Source organism: Tachyglossus aculeatus, chromosome 21 (assembly GCF_015852505.1).
Source record: "Tachyglossus aculeatus isolate mTacAcu1 chromosome 21, mTacAcu1.pri, whole genome shotgun sequence".
Taxonomy (NCBI): domain Eukaryota; kingdom Metazoa; phylum Chordata; class Mammalia; order Monotremata; family Tachyglossidae; genus Tachyglossus; species Tachyglossus aculeatus.
In genome coordinates, this window is record NC_052086.1 from 1,139,063 (window position 1) to 1,158,300 (window position 19,238).

Here is a 19,238-nt window from a genome sequence, read left to right on the forward strand (position 1 = left end):
CACTTGACTTCTCTGAGCCACAGTTACCTCATCTATAAAATGGGGATTGACTGTGAACCCCCCCAAGGGACAACCTGATCACCTTGTAACCTCCCCACCGCTTAGAACAAGTCACTTGACTTCTCTGTGCCTCAGTTATCTCATCTGTAAAATGGGGATTGACTGTGAACCCCCCCAAGGGACAACCTGATCACCCTGTAACCTCCCCAGCGCTTAGAACAAGTCACTTGACTTCTCTGTGCCTCAGTTACCTCATCTGTAAAATGGGGATTGACTGTGAACCCCCACCACGGGCCAACCTGATCACCTTGCAATCTCCCCAGCGCTTAGAACGGTGCTTCGCACATAGTAAGCGCTTAATAAATGTCATCATTATTATCCAGCGCTCAGAACAGTGCTTTTGCACGTAGTAAGAGCTTATCAAATATGGTCATTGTTGTTATTATTGTTAGTGAGGGCTCTGGCGCTTTAAGGCCCCCCTCCCCGCTGCTGGTGTCCAGGCGGGGTGACCCCCGGCCCCCCGACCCCTGACCCTTGACCCCTGACCTCCCGGCCGCCTCACCCGTTGCCACGTCACGGCCGCCTCAGGTCCGGCACAGGCCGCGCGCGCGGTGCCTGCCGGGAGCCGGCAGCCCCGAGCAAAGATGGGCCTACTTCCGGTTGGGAGTCCCGGAAGCCGACCCCGCCTGGGGACCAATCATTTAACAGTAGCCCCTCCAACACCCCGCCTGGGGACCAATCATTTAACAGTACCCTCCCTAACCCCCCGCCCGGGGGCCAATCAAACACGACTCCTACCTCACCGCCCCTCCCTCTCCTTTTCATTCATTCATTCATTCATTCATTCATTCATTCGTATTTATTCATTCATTCATTCAACCCATCGCATTTATTGAGCGGTTACTGTGTGCAGAGCACTGGACTAAGCGCTTGGGAAGTACAAGTTGACAGGTGGGACAACCTGATCACCTTGTATCCTCCCCAGCGCTTAGAACAGTGCTTTGCACATCGTAAGTGCGTCATCATCATCAATCGTATTTATTGAGCGCTTACTATGTGCAGAGCACTGTACTACGCGCTTGGGAAGTACAAATTGGCAACATGTAGAGACAGTCCCTACCCAACAGTGGGCTCACAGTCTAAAAGGGGGAGACAGAGAACAAAACCAAACATACTAACAAAATAAAATAAAATAAAATAAATAGAATAGATATGTACAAATAAAATAAATAGAGTAATAAATATGTACATACATACATACATATATATATATATGGCATCATAAATGCCATCATCATCATTTGCACATGGTAGGCGCTTAACAAATGCCATTATTATTATTATATTCATTTATTCATTCAATTGTATTGATTGAGCGCTTACTGTGTGCAGAGCACCGTACTAAGCGCTTGGGAAGTCCAAGTTGGCAACATATAGAGACGGTCCCTACCCGCTTACTGTGTGCAGAGCACGGTACTAAGCGCTTGGGAAGTCCAAGTTGGCAACATATAGAGAAGGTCCCTACCCAACAGTGGGCTCACAGTCTAGAAGGGGGAGACAGACAACAAAATAATAATAATAATGATAGCATTTATTAGCATCTGTATATATGTATATATAAGTATACATATATATGTATATATAAGCACTTGGGAAGTCCAAGTAGGGAACATCCCCCCCGCCTTACCTCCTCCCCCCCCACCCCAAAGCACCTGTATATATGTATATATGTTTGTATGTATTTATTACTCTATTTATTACTCTTATAGACTGTGAGCCCACTCCGGGGTAGAGATGGTCTCTATATGTTGCCAACTTGTACTTCCCAAGTGCTTAGTACAGTGCTCTGCACGCAGTACGCGCTCAATAAAAACGATTGAATGAATGAATGAATGAATTTATTTATTTATTTTATTTGTACATATTTGTTCTATTTATTTTATTTTGTTAATATGTTTTGTTTTGTTCTCTGTCTCCCCCTTCTAGACTGTGAGCCCACTGTCGGGAAGGGACCGTCTCTATATGTTGCCTAATTGGACTTCCCAAACACTTAGTCCAGTGCTCTGCACACAGTAAGCGCTCAACAAATACGACTGACTGAATGAATATAATAATAATAATAATGGCATTTGTTAAGCACCTACTATGTGCAAATGATGATGATGGCATTTATTAAGTGCTTACTATGTGCAAAGCACTGTTCTAAGCTCTGGGGAGGATACAAGGTGATCAGGTTGTCCCACCTGTCAACTTGTACTTCCCAAGCGCTTAGTACAGTGCTCTGCACACAGTAAGCGCTCAATACATACAATTGAATGAATGAATGAATGGGGCTCAAGTCTACCAAATGTACCGTACTCTTTCTAGCGCTTAGTACAGTGTTCTGCACAAAGAAAGCACTCAATAAACGCCACTGATTGATTGATTGATCGACCCCTTCCTTTGACCCCATGGAATCCTCCAGTTATCACCTCATCTCCCTCCTACCATTCCTTTCCAAACTCCTCAAGCGAGTTGTTTACACGCACTACCTCCCCTTCCTCTCCTCGACCTCCTCCAATCTGGCTTCCGTCCCCTTCACTCCTCGGAAACTGCCCTCTCAAAGGTCACCAACGGCCTCCTTTTTGCCAAATCCAACAGCCCCTATTCCACCCTAACCCTCCTTGACCTCTCGGCTGCTTCCGACACCGCGGACCACCCCCTTCTCCTGGAAACTTCCAACTTTAGCTTCGCTGACTCTGTCTTCTCCTCGTTCTTCTTCTCAGTCCCTTATGCGGGCTCCTCCCCTGCCTCCCACCCTCTATCTGTGGGAGTCACTTGAGGCTCAGTTTGGCGTCCCCTTTTATTCTCCATCTACACCCACTCCCTCAGAGAACTCGTTTGCTCCCGTGGCTTCAACTATCATCTCTATTTGGTGATCCCCAAATCTCCATCTCCAGCCCCGGGCTCTCTCCTTCTCTGCAGTCTCGCATTTCCTCCTGCTTCCGGAACGTCTCTACTTGTATGTTTCGCTGACACCTCGAATTTAACATGTCCGAAACAGAACTCCTCATCTTCCCAATCAAACCCTGGCCTTCCTCAGATTTTCCCAAAACTGTGGACAACCCCACTATCCTTCCTGTTTTACAAGCCTGTAAACCTGGCATTATCCTTGCCTTTTCCTCTTGTTCAAACTGTGTATTCATTCAGTCAAGGGATCATCATCATCAATCGTATTTATCGAGCGCTTACTATGTGCAGAGCACTGTACTAAGCGCTTGGGATCCTGTCGGTTCTTTTCTACCTTCACAACCCTGCTAAAATTTGCCCTTTCCTCTTCCTCCAAACCGCTACCCCGCTGATCCAGCACTTATCGGCCTCCTCGCTGATCTCCCCACCTCCTGTCTCTCCCTACACTAATCCCTACTTCATTCTGCTGCCCAGATCATTTTTCTGAAAATATGTTCCGTTCATAGCTCCTCAGAACCCCCCAATAGTTGCCCATCCACCTCTACATCAAACAGAAACTCCTTACAATCTCTTTTAAGGCACTTGCTTGCTCCTTCTTCACTCTGGTCCACACGCTTTGTTCCTGTAATGCCAACCTGCTCGCTGTACCTCGATCTGGCCCATCTCACCGCTGCCACGCTGCCTCCATCCTCAGACTCCTTCCCCATTCATATCCAACAGTCTACTCTACTCCCCACCTTCAAGACCCTACTAAACCAAATCTCCTCCAAGAGGTCTTCCCCGATGAAGCCTTCACTTTCCCACCCGACTGGCCCTCCTTTGTCCATCACCCACACCCTTGGGTCTGTTCCCCTTAAGCATTTTCATATTCACCTCACCCCCCACCCCGCAGGCATGTAAAGAAACAAAATGCCCTGGGGGATAGAGCATGGGCCCGGGAGTGAGAAGGATCTGGGTTCTAATCCCTGCTCTGCCACTTTTCTGCTGTGTGACCTTAGCTAAGTCACAGAGCACGGGCTTGGGAGTCAGAGGTCGTGGGTTCTAATCCCGGCTCCACCACTTATCAACTGTGTGACTTTCGGAAAGTCACTTAACTTCTCTGTGCCTCAGTTCCCTCATCCAAGGCCCGAGAGCTCAGCTTCTCCAGGAGGCCTTCCCAGACTGACCCCCTCATTCCTCTCCCCTCCTCCCCCTCTTCATCCCCCCAGCCTTACCTCCTTCCCTTCCCCACAGCACCTGTATATATGTATATATGTTTGTACAGATTTATTACTCTATTTCTTTCTTTATTTTACTTGTACATATCTATTCTATTTATTTTATTTTGTTAATATGTTTTGTTTTGTTCTCTGTCTCCCCCTTCTAGACTGTGAGCCCACTGTTGGGTAGGGACCATCTCTATATGTTGCCAACTTGTACTTCCCAAGCGCTTAGTACAGTGCTCTGCACACAGTAAGCGCTCAATAAATACGATTGATTGATTAATCTGTAAAATGGGGATTAAGATTGTGAGCCCCCCGCGGGACAACCTGATCATCTTGTAACCTCCCCAGCGCTTAGAACAGTGCTTTGCACATAGTAAGCGCTTAACAAATACCATTATTATTATTATTACCAACCTCAGAAGGTGTCTCCCCACCTCCCCGGGCATACAATTCTCAAACAAACAGTTTCTTATTTAAGAACTAGTACGGCCTAGGGGAGTGAGACCAGGGCTACGAGGTAAAAGACATGGGTTCGAACCCCAGTCCTGCCCCAACCTACTATGTGGCCATAAGCAACAATTATGATATTTGTAAAGTACTTACTATTAGGCTAGCACTGTGTGGCTCAGTGGAAAGAGCCATGGCTTTGGAGTCAGGGGTCATGGGTTCAAATCCTGGCTCCCTGCCAATTGTCAGCTGTGTGAATTTGGGCAAGTCACTTAACTTGTTGGTGCCTCAGTTACCGCATCTGTAAAATGGGGATTACGACTGTGAGCACCACATGGGACAACCTGATCACCTTGTAACCTCCCCAGTGCTTAGAACAGTGCTTTGCACATAGTAAGTGCTTAATAAAGGCTATTATTATTATTATTACTAAGCACTGGGGTGGGTACAAGCAAATCAGGTTGGACACAGTCCCCGTCCCACATGGGGCTCACAGTCTTAATTCCCATTTTACAGATGAGTTAACTGAGGCAAGAGGAGTTAATAATAATGATGGTATTTGTTAAGTGCTATGTGCCAAGTACAGTTTTAAGCACTGGGGTAATAATAATAATGGCATTTATTAAGCACTTACTATGTGCAAAGTACTGTTATAAGCGCTGGGGAGGTTACAAGGTGATCAGGTTGTCCCACGGGGGGCTCACAGTCTTCATCCCCATTTTACAGAGGAGGTAACTGAAGCACAGAGAAATGAAGTGGCTTGCCCCAGGTCATACAGCAGACAAGTAGCAGAGCTGGGATTAGAACCCATGACTTTCTGAGGAGGAGAGAGTTCCAGGTCAAAGGGTGGAGATAGGTGAGGGGTTGGTGGTCTGTCTCCCCCCTTCTAGACTGTGAGCCCGTTGATGGGTAGGGATTGTCTCTGTTGCCAAATTGTACTTTCCAAGCACTTAGTACAGTGCTCTGCACACAGTAAGTGCTCAACAAATATGATTGAATGAATGAATGGTGGTGGCGAGGAGATCGAGGCACAGTGAGTAGGTTGGCATTAAAGTGAGCCCGTTGTTGGGTAGGGACCGTCTCTATATGTTGCCAACTTGTACTTCCCAAGTGCTTACTACAGTGCTCTGCACACAGTAAGCGCTCAATAAATACGATGGAATGAATTAAAGGAGTCAAGGGTGTGGGTTGGGCTGCAGAAGTAGGAAATCATATTTATTCTATTTCTTTTATTTTGTTAATATGTTTTGTTTTGTTGTCTGTCTCCCCCTTCTAGACTGTGAGCCCGCTGTTGGGTAGGGACCATCTCTATATGTTGCCAACTTGTACTTCCCAAGCGCTTAGTACAGTGCTCTGCACACAGTAAGCGCTCAATAAATACGACTGAATGAATGAAATCAGCAAGGAAGGGTGGGGAGGGTGGAAAGCTGATTGAATCCCTTAAGCATTTACTACAGTGCTCTGCACTGTAAATACCCCTGATGGGTATTACCTCCTTCCCATCTCCACAGCACCTGTATATATGTATATATGTTTGTACATATTTATTACTCTATTTATTTTACTTGTACATATCTATTCTATTTATTTTGTTAGTATGTTTGGTTCTGTTCTCTGTCTCCCCCTATTAGACTGTGAGCCCACTGTTGGGTAGGGACTGTCTCTATATGTTGCCAATTTGTACTTCCCAAGCGCTTAGTACAGTGCTCTGCACATAGTAAGCACTCAATAAATATGATTGATTGATTGATTGATGGATGGATTAAAGAGGAAGGAAAAGGGAGAGGGGAGGGAGGAGGGAGAGGTCAGTCATATTTACTGAGCGCTCACTGTGTGCAGAGCACTGTGCTAAGCACTTGGGAGAGTACAATATAACCATAAACAGACACATTCCCTTCCCACAATGGGTTTACAGTCTAGAGGGGGAAAGGCACATTAATAGAAATAAATAAATGATAGATGTGGACGGAAGTGCTATGGGGTTGGGAGGGAGGATGAATACAGGAAGCAGGTCAGGGCGACACAGAAGGGAGTGGGAGAAGGGGAAAGGAGGACTTTGTCAGGGAAGGCTTCTTGCGGGCCTTCAGTAAGGCTTTGAAGGGGGTGAGAGTCATTGTCTGTTGGATTTGAGGAGGGAGAGTATCCCAGGCCAGAGGCAGGATGTGGGCTAGGGCTCAGCAGATAGGCGAGATGGAGGTAGGGTGAGAAGGTTAAGATCAGAGGAGAGAAGTGTGCCAGTTGGGTTAGAGGAGGTGAGGTGATTGAGGGCTTTAAACTGACGGTGAAGAATTTCTTTTTGACGCTGAGGTGGATGGGCAACCACGGGAGCTTCTCGAAGAGCGGGGAACCATGGCCTGAACATTTTAAGAGCAGAGTGTCTTTCGAAGGCTGGGACCCCAGGAAGGCGGGGCAGGAGGTGGGGGGCAGGTATCAGCCTCCCCCCTTGGAGTTGGAGGTGGACAGGCCCAGGGGCCAGCCGGAGGGGCTGGGATCTTTTTGTTCCCTTCCACCTTTCTTCCTCCTTTTTGTCTCCCTCCCTGCCCTGCCTCCAACCCCCCAGTCACTTCCACCGCTCATTCACCGGGAAGATGGATTAGCAGGGTTATTGCCCAAGAGGAAGGGTCCCTCGAAGAGGGAGGGTCTGTCACAGATGAGCGTCCCCAGTGTCCCCCACCTCCAAGACAGCAGAAAGCTCAGCCCCTCCCCTCTGTGGAGATGCCCAAGTCCCGGGGCTGGGATCCACCCAGGAAACAAGGCCTTCACCCAGCAATAATAATGTATCAGAAGCTTATAAGGGGCCAAGCCCTGTGCTGAGCACTGGGGTGGGTAATAATAATAGTAATAGTGATAATAACGGTACTTGTTAAGCCCTTACTAGGTGCCAAGTACTGTTCTAAGTGTTGGGGAACATACAAATTGGGTTGGACACAGTCCCTGACCTACATAGGGCTCACGTCCAAGTAGGAGGGAGTAAGATTTAAGCCCCATTTTTCTAGATGAGGTAACAGACGTGGAAGAAGTGAGGTGCCCAAGGTGACGCACAGCAGACAAGTGGTGGAGCTGGAATTAGAACCCAGGACCCTTGACACCCAACCTGTGCTCTATCCACTGGTCCATGAAGCTTTCGTGCTGCTTCTCTAGTCAGCCCAACTCCTAGGACAGTGTTTTGAGTCTTAGGAAGCACTTCCTAAGTATTGTCATTATTTCAAACATATCCATCTTTCCATTCTATTCTTCCGCCTCTTTGGAAATGATTTTGTGTCTGTCTCCTATGGTAGCTTGTAAGCTCCCGAGGGACGGGGTGGTGTCTTCTAACTCTTAGGTAGTAATAATAATAATAATGGCATTTGTTAAGCACTTACTATGTGCCAAGCACTATTCTAAGCACTGGGGGAGATACAAGGTAATCAGGTTGTTCCACATTGGGCTTACAGTCTTAATCCCCATTTTACAGATGAGGTAACTGAGGTCCAGAGAAGTTAATAATAATAATAATAATGTTGTTGATTGTTAAGCACTTACTATGTGCCAAGCACTGTTCTAAGCACTGTGGTAGGTACAAGGTGATCAGGTTGTCCCACATGGGGCTCACAGTCTTCATCCCCATTTTACAGATGAGGGAACTGAGGCCCAGAGAAGTTAAGTGACTTGCCCAAGGTCACACAGCTGACAAGCGGTGGAGCATGGGTTAAGCGCTTAGTACAGTGCTCTGCACATAGTAAGTGCTCAATAAATACGATTGAATGAATGATTAGAATCCATGACCTCTGACTCTCAAGCCCATGCTCTTTCCACTGAGCCACGCTTCTTCTCATCGGTACTCTCCCAAGTGCTTAGCACAGTGCTCAGCACACCAGAGACACTCAGTACAAACGAATGACTGGGTGAGTGCTGCCAAGCCCTTTAGTTGGGCTCTCACCTCTGATGATAATAATAATAATAATAATTATGGCGTGTGTTAAGATCTTACTATGTGCCAGGCACAGTACTAAGTGCTGAGGTGGATACAAGCAAATCGGGTTGGACACAGTCTCTGTCCCACGTTGGGCTCACGGTCTCAACCCTCATTTTAAAGATGAGGGAACTGAGGCACAGAGAAGTAGAGTGACTTGATCAAGGTCACACAGCAGACAAGTGGCAGAGCCGGGATTAGGAGCCATAATCTTCTGATGCCCAAAACCGTGCTCTATCCACTACACCACGTTAAGTGACTTGCACAGAGTCAAACAGTCATTCATTCATTCATTCAATTGTATTTATTAAGCACTTACTGTGTGCAAAGCACTGTATTAAGCGCTTGGGAAGTCCAAGTTGGCAACATAGAGAGATGGTCCCTACCCAACAGTGGGCTCACAGTCTAGAAGGGTGAGACAGAGAACAAAACATATTAACAAAATAAAATAAATAGAATCAATATGTACTAGTAAAATAAATAGAGTAATAAATACACACAAACATATATACATATATACAGGTGCTCTGGGGAAGGGAAGGAGGTAAGGCGGGGGGACGGAGAAGTCGAAGAGTTGGGATTAGAACCCATGACCTTCTGACTCCTAGGCCTGGGCTCTAGACACTAGGCAACACTGCTTCTAATGATCCAGAAGGCACATTATGGGGCCTTGGTGCGATTGGACTGGATAGATTATTGTGGTATTTAATAATAATAATAATAATGGTATTTGTTAAGTGCTTACTATGTGCCAAACACTGTTCTAAGCACTGGGGGACATACGGGGTTATCAGGTTGTCTCAGGTGGGGCTCACAGTCTTAATCCCCATTTTACAGATAAGGTAACTGAGGCACAGAGAAGTGAAGTGACTCACCCAAGGTCACACAGCAGACAAGTGGCGGAGTCAGGATTAGAACTGGGAAAGGCCTGGCCGATCTGGAAGCATTATGGCTAAGTGGAAAGAGCCCAGGCTTGGGAGTCAGAGGTCACGGGTTCGAATCCCAGCTCTGCCACGTTTCTGCGGTGTGACCTTGGGCAAGTCACTTAACTTCTCTGAGCCTCAGTTCTCTCATCTGTAAAATGGGGATTAAGACTGTGAGCCCCATGTGGGACAACGTGATCACCTGGTATCCTCCCCAGCGCTTAGAACAGTGCTTCGCACATAGTAAGCGCTTAACAAATGCCATCATTATTATTACTATTATTATCTGCTCTGGGTGATCTGCTCGTTTCCCAGGACCTGGTCCCGATCATCTGCTCTGGGAGGCTCCAAGAATTTCCCAGGATCTAGTCCCGGCCGGTCCATTCCAGGGGATTTGAGGGTTTCCCAGGCCCCGTCCCAGCGGGTCTGCTCCGGGAGCTCTGGGAGTTTCCCAGGGTCCAGTCCCGGCCCCCATTCCTTGGGGGTTGAGGGTTTCTCAGGACCCTGTCCTGGCTGGTCGGCTCCGGGGGCTCCGAGGGTTGCCCGCGATCCAGTCTTGGGTTTCGGGATTAGGTGAAACCAGAGTGCGTTAAACCCCGTGAGGGCCGGGATTAGGCCGGGGTGAGGGCTGATATGGATGCAGCGGCGGGGTTCCTGAGCACTGTGAAATGAAATGAAAGCCCCCGAGGCCCGTCCCCCGTCCCTACCCCTGCCCCACAGGGGCCGGTCCCTGCCCGGGGAGCTGCAGGCCGAAACGCACAACTTGGCCTCAGTGGCACCAAAAGCCCAGTGTGGACGAAGGGATGGGGATGGCCAGGATGGTGGACCGGCCTGACGGACAACTTCCTCTCTCGTGGTGACAACGTAGTTCGCTTCGGTGCACACAGATGAGGGATTTTTGTTTGGGGGTCACACTAAGGGTGGGTTACGTGGCAGGGTAAAAGGAGGCCCCGAGTCAGTCGTTCGTGCCCCCCTCAGCCCCCAGCCCACTGGCCGGTTCCCACGGGTGCCCGAGGTCCCCAGGGACTGGTGCCCTCCAGGATCGCCACCGCAATAGCCGACTGCCATTGGCGGGAGCGTCCGGGTGGCCGGCTAACTGACCGGGGGGCTACCGACTCAAGGAGGGGCAGAGAGGCGCGAACGGAAGGGCAGGGAATGGGCTGCCGCGGGCCGGCCAGGCCGGCCTAGCTAACTGTCGGTCCGCCGCCCGCCCGCCTGGCTTTTAAGGATGGAACACATGTTCCCAGCTGGGATCCGTGAGTCCCCAGCCCCAGTTAATCAACAGTAGTCGTGCCCCCTGCCCCCCACTCCCACCCCGCCGGCCCCCCACCCTGAATTCCGACCGCAGCAATTAGAAAGCTGACACCTGGCTCCCAGCAGCTGCCCAAACTGCCAGCCCCCACCCCCCCATCCCACTTGACAGCCGGAAAAGTGGGGAGTGGGAGGGGGTCAGGCTGGGCCGGGGGTGCCAGTTCTCAGGCTGGTGGGGAGAGAGCAGGTGACCTGATTCCTCCACAACCACCAAGTACCCTGCTTTCCCCAGAGCAGAATGCCCTGCCTCATCATCATCATCATCAATCGTATTTATTGAGCGCTTACTGTGTGCAGAGCACTGTACTAAGCACTTGGGAATTACAAGTTGGCAACATATAGAGACAGTCCCTACCCAACAGTGGGCTCACAGTCTAAAAGGGGGAGACAGAGAACAAAACCAAACATACTAACAAAATAAAATAAATAGAATAGATATGTACAAGTAAAATAAATAGAGTAACAAATATGTACAAACATATATACATGTAAACAGGTGCCGTGGGGAAGGGAAGGAGGTAAGATGGGGGGATGGAGAGGGGGACGAGGGGGAGAGGAAGGAAGGGGCTCAGTCTGGGAAGGCCCCTCGCCTTGATACCTGGGTACCCTGCCCCTCCCCAGTATCTGGGTAATAATAATGATAGCATTTATTAAGCGCTTACTATGTGCAAAGCACTGTTCTAAGCGCTGGGCACTGTTCTAAGCGCTGGAGACAAAGGTCCCACCGAGATACCATGTCCCACACCCCTCCATGGAAAACACAAAAAACCTCCAAAAGACAATAACTTTCCTATATTAGTTGAGTGCCATGCAATGAAGCTCTGGGGTCCTCTCCCACTTTACCTCAGTCTCAACAATTTTCTCTGATGAGTTCCCCCCCGCTTGACCCTCCAACTGCACCTCACCATAATAATAATAATAATGTTGGTATTTGTTAAGCGCTTACTATGTGCAAAGCACTGTTCTAAGTGCTGGGGGGGACACAAGGAAATGAGGTTGTCATCCCAATAGGCCACCACCAAAGCAGGACCCTTTTCCAGCTCACCATCATGGCTTTCCCCAACCCCTTCCCAAAAGGCCACCACCAAAGCAGCACTCTTTTTGTGGGATTTGTTAAGCACACCCCAAGTGCCTGGGACTGTACTAAGCACGGGCATAGATACGAGCTAATCAGGTTGGAAACAGTCCCTGTGCCACATGAGAAACAGCGTGGCTCAGTGGAAAGAGCCCGGGCTTTGGAGTCAGAGGTCTGGGTTCAAGTCCTGGCTCCGCCAATTGTCAGCTGTGTGATTTTGGGTAAGTCACTTAACTTCTCTGGGCCTCAGTTCCCTCATCTGTAAAATGGGGATTAAGACTGTGAGCCCCCTGTGGAACAACCTGGTCACCTTGTAACCTCCCCAACACATAGAACAGTGCTTTGCCCATAGTAAGCACTTAATAAATGTCACTATTATTATTATTATTGTATCTCCCCCAGTTCTTAGAACAGTGCTTGGCACATAGTAAGTGCTTTACAAATGCCATCATCCTCATCATCATCTCCCCTTCCTTCTTAATATTGCTAGTTGTGGTACTTGTTAAGCACTTACATCCCGGCTCTGCCAACTGTCAGCTGTGTGACTTTGGGCAAGTCACTTAACTTCTCTGGGCCTCAGTTCCTTCATCTGTAAAATGGGGATGAAGACTGTGAGCCCCCTGTGGGACAACTGATCACCTTGTAACCTCCCCAGCGCTTAGAACAGTGCTTTGCACATAGTAAGCGCTTAATAAATGCCATCATTATTATTATCATTATTATGGGGCTCACAGACTTAATCCCGATTTTACAGATGAGGGATCTGAGGCCCAGAGAAGTGAAGTGATTTGCCCAAGGTCACACAGCAGACACGTAGAGGAACGGGGATTAGGACCCAGGTTCTTCTGACTCCCAAGCCTGGGTTCTATCCATTAGGCCACGTTGTTCCTCATGAGCACTGAACAGCTTTTTGTGTGCAGAGTGCTATACTGGGCTCCTAACTGTGTGCAGAGTACTATGCTGGGTGCCCACTGTGAGCAGAGTGCTGTACTATCACCATCATCAATCGTATTTATTGAGTGCTTACTGTGTGCAGAGCACTGTACTAAGCGCTTGGGAAGTCCAAGTTGGCAACATAGAGAGACAGTCCCTACCCAACAGTGGGCTCACAGTCTAAAAGGGGGAGACAGAGAACAAAACCAAACATCCTAACAAAATAAAATAAATAGAATAGATATGTACAAGTAAAATAAATAGAGAAATAAATATGTACAAACATATATACATATATACAGGTGCTGTGGGGAAGGGAAGGAGTTGAGATGGGGAGGATGGAGAGGGTGGAGAGGCTGTACTAGGTGCCTACTATGTGCAGAGTACTGTATTGGGCATCTACTCCGTGTAGCGTGCTGTTCTGTGTGCTTACTGTGTGCAGAGCACTGGGCCAGGCTCCTACTGATGCAGAGTGACGCGGAGAAGCAGAGCGGCTCAGTAGAAAGAGCCCGGGCTTGGGAGTCAGAGGTCGTGGGTTCTAATCCCTGCTCCGCCACTTGTCAGCTGTGTGACTTTGGGCAAGTCGCTTCACTTCTCTGGGCCTCAGTTACCTCATCTGGAAAAGGAGGATGAAGACTGTGAGCCCCACGTGAGACAACCTGATCACTTTGTGACCTCCCAGCGCTTAGAACAGTGCTTTGCACATAGTAAGCGCTTAACAAACACCATCATTGTGATGATTAAAGTGCTGCACTGAGCTCCTGCGGTGTGCAAAATGCTGTGTGCTGGGCATCTACTGCGTGCTTCTAGATTGTGAGCCTGCTGTTGGGTAGGGACTGTCTCTATATGTTGCCAGCTTGTACTTCCCAAGCGCTTAGTACAGTGCTCTGCACACAGTAAGCACTCAATAAATACGACAGAATGAATTAATGCGGAGTGCTGTTCTGGGTGCTTATTTTGTGCACAGCATTGTACTGGGCCCCTACTGTGAGTAAAGTACTTGGTGCCTTTGATATGCAGATATACAGGTCAGGTTGGGGTCTCTCTGGGCGCTCAGAAAGCCTAGCCCACTGTTGGGTAGGGACCGTCTCTATATGTTGCCAACTTGTACCTCCCAAGCGCTTAGTACAGTGCTCTGCACCCAGTAAGCGCTCAATAAATACGATTGATTGATTGATTGATTGGTGGGGTGAAGGCACAAGGCTTGGAGTCTGGCCCAGACAATATGGCGGGGGTGGGGTGGGGGGCATGGGCTCAAATCCCGGCTCCGCCAACTGTCAGCTGTGTGACTTTGGGCAAGCCACTTCACTTCTCTGTGCCTCAGTTCCCTCATCTGTAAAATGGGGATGAAGACTGGGAGCCCCCCGTGGGACAACCTGATCACCTTGTAACCTCCCCAGCGCTTAGAACAGTGCTTTGCACATAGTAAGCGCTTACTAAACGCCATTATTATTATTATTATTATCTAGGACCACCCATTGCTCCCCAACCCCCAATCTCCCTAACCACTCTCTCACCAGCCCCCACAACCTGGGGTCCGCAGGACAGATTCTACAGAAGCCCCCAACCAATCAATCAATCAATCGCATTTATTGAGCGCTTACTGTGTGCAGAGCACTGTACTAAGCGCTTGGGAAGTCCAAGTTGGCAACATATAGAGACGGTCCCTACCCAACAGTGGGCTCACAGTCTAGAAGAGTGGGCTCACAACCACTAAGTACAGTCTCGGCTTCCCTGGATCCCAGAGTCTGCAGCTACTGACACCCCACCATGCCCTGTCTTCATTCACTCATTCAATTGTATTTACTGAGTGCTTACTGTGTGCGGAGCACTGTGCTAAGCACTTGGAAAGTACAATTCGTTAACAGATAGAGACAATCCCTACCCAACAACGGGCTCACAGTCTCCCCCACCTCCCTCTCTCCATCCCCCCGGCCTTACCTCCTTCCCCTCTCCACAGCACCTGTATATATGTATATATGTTTGTACGGATTTATTACTCTATTTATTTTATTTGTACATATTTATTCTATTTATTTTATTTTATTAATATGTTTTGTTTTGTTCTCTGTCTCCCCCTTCTAGACTGTGAGCCCACTGTTGGGTAGGGACCGTCTCTGTATGTTGCCAACTTGGACTTCCCAAGCGCTTAGTACAGTGCTCTGCACCCAGTAAGCGCTCAATAAATACGATTGAATGAATGAATGAACAACAAAACCCAACAAGTAGACAGGCATCACTAGCACCAGAATGGTCAGTCAGAGATGGGAAGTTCGGCCTCTACTTTGGATTATTATTATTATTATTACAAGTTAGAGAAGCAGCATGGCTCAGTAGGAATCAATCCATTGTATTTATTGAGCACTTACTGTGTGCAGAGCACTGTACTAAGCGCTTGGGAAGTACATGTTGGCAACATATAGAGACAGTCCCTACCCAACAGTGGGCTCACAGTCTAAAAGACTGAGCCCCTTCCTTCCTCTCCCCCTCGTCCCCCTCTCCATACCCCCATCTTACCTCCTTCCCTTCCCCACAGCACCTGTATATATGTATATATGTTTGTACATATTTATTACTCTATTTATTTATCTATTTATTTTACTTGTACTTATCTATTCTATTTTATTTATTTTTTATTATTTTTATTATTATTATTTATTACTGTTTATTATTATTTATTATTTTATTATTATTATTATTATTTATTTTATTCTATTTATTTTATTTTATTTTATTTTACTTTGTTAGTATGTTTGGTTTTGCTCTCTGTCTCCCCCTTTTAGACTGTGAGCCCACTGTAGGGTAGGGACTGTCTCTATATGTTGCCAAATTGTACTTCCCAAGCGCTTAGTACAGTGCTCTGCACACAGTAAGCGCTCAATAAATATGATTGATGATGATGATGATGATAAAAGGGGGAGACAGAGAACGAAACTAAACATACTAACAAAATAGAATAAATAGAATAGATATGTACAAGTAAAACAAATAAATAGAGTAATAAATATGTACAAACTTTTATACAGGTGCTGTGGGGAAGGGAAAGAGGTAAGATGGGGGGGATGGAGAGGGGGAAGAGCCCGGGCTTTGGAGTCAGATGTCATGGATTCGAATCCCGGCTCCACCACGTCTGCTGTGTGACCTTGGGCAAGTCGCTTCACTTCTCTGAGCCTCAGTGACCTCATCTGTAAAATGGGGATGAAGACTGTGAGCCCCACGTGGGACAACTTGATCCCCTTGTATCCCCCCCAGGGCTTAGAGCAGTGCTTTGCACATAGTAAGCGCTCAATAAATCCGACTGAATGAATGAAGTTGGCAACATGTAGAGAGGGTCCCTGCCCCCACCCCCAAAGCCCCCCTCCCCTGCCCCACTGCTCACCTCCTCCTCCCTGTCCGGCTCCATCCACACTTTGTGTGCTCTCGGCTTTTGTGATCTGTGGCCCATGACAGGGAGGGAGGAGCTGGGGAAGGACAGACAGCGGGAGTCAACTGGACGGCACGGATAAATCAGCCTCTGTCCACCCACCTTCCGCAGCCTGGGAGCCCCGAGGCCCAGGGGTGAGGACGGAATGTCCCCCGAACTCAGACCTGGAAACTCACCCCCGGCCCCACACTCCCACCGGCTCCTGGCAGACAAAAAGGAAACACATCCCTTCCTCTCCCGACACAACTTGGCCATCATCATCATCATCAATCGTTTTTATTGAGCGCTTACTGTGTGCGGAGCACTGTACTAAGCGCTTGGGAAGTCCAAGTTGGCAACATATAGAGATGGTCCCTACCCAACAGTGGGCCATCTTCATCATCAGAACAGCCTGGCCTACTGGACAGAGCGCAAGCCTGTGAGTCGGAAGGACCCGGATTCTAATCCCGGCTCCGCCACTTATCTGCTGTGCGACGTTGGGCAAGTCGCCTCATTTCTAGACTGTGAGCCCACTGTTGGGTAGGGACTGTCTCTATATGTTGCCAACTTGGACTTCCCAAGCGCTTAGTACAGTGCTCTGCGCACAGTAAGCGCTCAATAAATACGACTGATTGATTGATTTCTCTGGGCCTCAACTGCCTCATCTGTAAAATGGGGATTAGGACAGTACAGTGCTCTGCACACAGTAAGCACTCAATAAGTACGATTGATGATGATGATGATGACAGTGAGCCCCATGTGGGCCAGGGGCCGTGCCCAACCTGATTAGTTTGTATCTGGCCCAGCGCTTTGTACAGTGCCTGGCACACAGAAAATGTTTAACAAAATCATCACTGATTGAAGGTCTGTTGTGTACAGAGCACCATAGTGGGAGAAGCAGCGTAGCTCAGTGGAAAGAGCACGGGCTTTGGAGTCAGAGGTCATGGGTTCAAATCCCGGCTCCTCCAACTGTCGGCTGTGTGACTTTGGGCAAGTCACTTATCAATCAATCAATCGTATTTATTGAGCGCTTACTGTGTGCAGAGCACTGTACTAAGCGCTTGGGAAGTACAAGCTGGCAACATATAGAGACGGTCCCTACCCAACAGTGGGCTCACAGTCTAAAAGGGGGAGACAGACAACAAAACCAAACATACTAATAAAATAAATAGAATAGATATGTACAGGTAAAATACTTCACTTCTCTGCGCCTGTTACCTCATCTGCAAAATGGGGATTAAAACTGTGAGCCTCCCGTGGGACAACCCGATCACCTTGTAACCTCCCCAGCACTTAGAACAGTGCTTTGCACATAGTAAGCGATTAACAAATACCATTATTATTATTATTATTATTATTACCTACAGTTTGCACAGCACTGTACTGGGCACCTAGAATAATAATGAATAATTATGGTATTTGTTAAGCACTTACTTATGTGCCAGACACTGTTCTGAGTGAAGGGGTAGGTACGAGATAATCAGGTTGGAAACAATCCCTGTTTTACACAGCGTTCACAGTCTTAATCCCCATTTTACAGATGAGGGAACTGAGGCACAGAGAATAATGATAATAATCATTTTGGCATTTGTTAAGCGTTTACTATGTGCAAAGCACTGTTCTAAGCGCTGGGGAGGATACAAGGTGATCAGGTTGTCCCTTGTGGGGCTCACCATCTTAATCCCCATTTTACAGATGAGGGAACTGAGGCACAGAGAATAATGATAATAATCATTTTGGCATTTGTTAAGCGCTTACTATGTGCAAAGCACTGTCCTAAGCGCTGGGGAGGATACAAGGTGATCAGGTTGTCCCTTGTGGGGCTCACCATCTGAATCCCCATTTTACAGATGAGGGAACTGAGGCACAGAGAATAATGATAATAATCATTTTGGCATTTGTTAAGCGCTTACTGCGTGCAAAGCACTGTTCAAAGCGCTGGGGAGGATACAAGGTGATCAGGTCGTCCCTTGTGGGGCTCACCATCTTAATCCCCATTTTACAGATGAGGGAACTGAGGCACAGAGAATAATGATAATAATCATTTTGGCATTTGTTAAGCGCTTACTGCGTGCAAAGCACTGTTCAAAGCGCTGGGGAGGATACAAGGTGATCAGGTCGTCCCTTGTGGGGCTCACCATCTTAATCCCCATTTTACAGATGAGGTAACTGAGGCACAGAGAATAATGATAATAATCATTTTGGCATTTGTTAAGCGCTTACTATGTGCAAAGCACTGTCCTAAGCACTGGGGAGGATACAAGGTGATCAGGTTGTCTCTTGTGGGGCTCACCATCTTAATCCCCATTTTACAGATGAGGGAACTGAGGCACAGAGAATAACGATAATAATCATTTTGGCATTTGTTAAGCGCTTACTACGTGCAAAGCAGTGTTCTAAGCGCTGGGGAGGATACCAGGTGATCAGGTTGTCCCTTGTGGGGCTCACCATCTGAATCCCCATTTTACAGATGAAGTAACTGAGGCACAGAGAAGTGAAGTGACTTGCCCAAGGTCACCCAGCAGACAAGTGGCGGAGCTGGGATTAGAACCTAGTACCTTCTGACTCGCAGGCCCTTGCTCCATCTACTAGCACTTATTATGTGCTGAGCACTGGAGTGCGCAAAGCAGTGTACTGGACAGCCACTACGTGCAGGGTACTGTACCAGACACCTACTCTGTGCAGAACGCAATAGCAGGCACCTACTACACGCGGAGCGCTGAAACGGGCACACGTGTACAGCTGCTTACTCAACACTTGGGAACGTCTGCTAACAATAGGAGACGGGTCCCATCCCATCCCCCCCCAAACCGTGGGGACCCCCAGGGGAGGACGGGCCCACGTGTGCTCACCTGGGGTCCCACGGGGCCCCGGCCAATGGAGAGGGAGCAGAAGGAGAGGGGCTGGGGCCGCTGACGGGCTGTCAGGGCTTGGCGGGCCGTGGGGATTAGCCAGGAGGGAAGGCCTACTTCTGGAGACCACCCACGGCTGCTGTGGGGGACTCTCCCCTGGGGACCACAGAGCCCTTCCTCGGGCTCAT

At 48.3% G+C, this 19,238-nt stretch overlaps 1 protein-coding gene across 1 annotated transcript in view; it reads right to left on the bottom strand.

The window, feature by feature from the left end:
• The window catches only part of GNB1L (G protein subunit beta 1 like), a 49,487-nt gene extending 48,857 nt beyond the window's left edge, over positions 1–630 (bottom strand). Inside the window, exon 1 of the mRNA XM_038763080.1 lies at positions 563–630. The gene's annotated coding sequence lies outside the window, so the exon portion shown is untranslated. The remainder of the gene's footprint in view (positions 1–562) is intronic.
• Between the last annotated feature and the right edge of the window lie 18,608 nt (positions 631–19,238).